The sequence below is a fragment of the Meleagris gallopavo genome, chromosome Z, assembly GCF_000146605.3.
Source record: "Meleagris gallopavo isolate NT-WF06-2002-E0010 breed Aviagen turkey brand Nicholas breeding stock chromosome Z, Turkey_5.1, whole genome shotgun sequence".
NCBI lineage: Eukaryota > Metazoa > Chordata > Aves > Galliformes > Phasianidae > Meleagris > Meleagris gallopavo.
This window is the reverse complement of record NC_015041.2, coordinates 44,399,494-44,400,573: the sequence shown is the minus strand read 5'-3', so window position 1 is coordinate 44,400,573 and position 1,080 is coordinate 44,399,494. Positions and strand designations below refer to the sequence as shown.

General features: G+C 31.5%; 1 protein-coding gene across 4 annotated transcripts in view; it reads left to right on the top strand.

Annotated features, from left to right (window-relative positions):
• PPIP5K2 (diphosphoinositol pentakisphosphate kinase 2) overlaps positions 1–1,080 on the top strand; it is a 90,280-nt gene that overhangs the window by 84,529 nt on the left and 4,671 nt on the right. The gene's annotated exons all lie outside the window — the stretch shown is intronic.

The following is a 1,080-nucleotide window of genomic DNA, read 5'->3' as shown; positions in this document are numbered from 1 at the left end:
TCATAAAATTATATTAAAAAGAAGTGTCATAATTTATAAAATATTCAAATAAAACACTGCAGAGAGATTTCCAAGATGTCTTTTAAGTCGTATCAGCTGTGAAGATATTGCAGCAACATGCTGGTATATGGCTATCAGCAGAATTGTCAAAACTGAATAAAAAGCTATGAATGGGCAAATTCCTGAAAGAAAAATGTTTTTGTTTTTTTTTCTCTTTGTGAAGACTGTGAGTGCTCTTGAAATTCATTTATGGCTTTCTATAACACTGCATTGTCACAGTAATAGTTATTAAAAAGTTTACCTGACATTGTCCCACTACTTTCATTGCAAAATTTTAAAAAAATCATTCAAATGATTGAACAACTGTAATTTTTCTGTCAGTGTAAAGAGAGAAGTCTTAACCTTACTGTAATGCAAAGAAAGGGTTTGCGCTTTGCATGCATGCATAGTTACTTAAGATATTAACATGTATGCCAAACATATTTTAGTGCTTACACTGAAACTTAAGTCATTATGTTTACATGAAAATAGAGACAAAATATGTGGTGGTGTTTCTTTTGTACATGAAAACAAAGTTTCCATGAAATGCATAATTTTATTTGTAGTATAAATGAAGCCGACATAAGTGCTTTGGTTGATTAGATATTTGGAGTGACTGTCCCTCCAGCTTTATGGCCAAGGTGGATTCAAATATAAATACAGGCATTTTCAGGATGAAATTTTTCTTCTTTGTGCAGAGCACTGAATGAGTTAATGAGAAACACTGGATAACAGAGGAATATTGATGCTTATTTGTCTGGGGGGAGGGAACAGTTCATAGCCATAACGCTATCGCTAATAAATGTACCTTGAACTGAAACTCTAAACATTATTTCATTCACTATTGTTTTTTCATTTAAATATATCTTTTTAAATGTAGTAACTGTAAATTTACAATATTTAATTTCAAAGTTGTAGCGTTACAGCTGTATGTTGAAAATACTAATGGATGTATTTTCTGCTTTTGAAATGCAATTGGATGAAGAACTGTTCATTGAGTTACCAAGTATGCACTAGTTTACAGAGCTGCAGGGTGTTTTT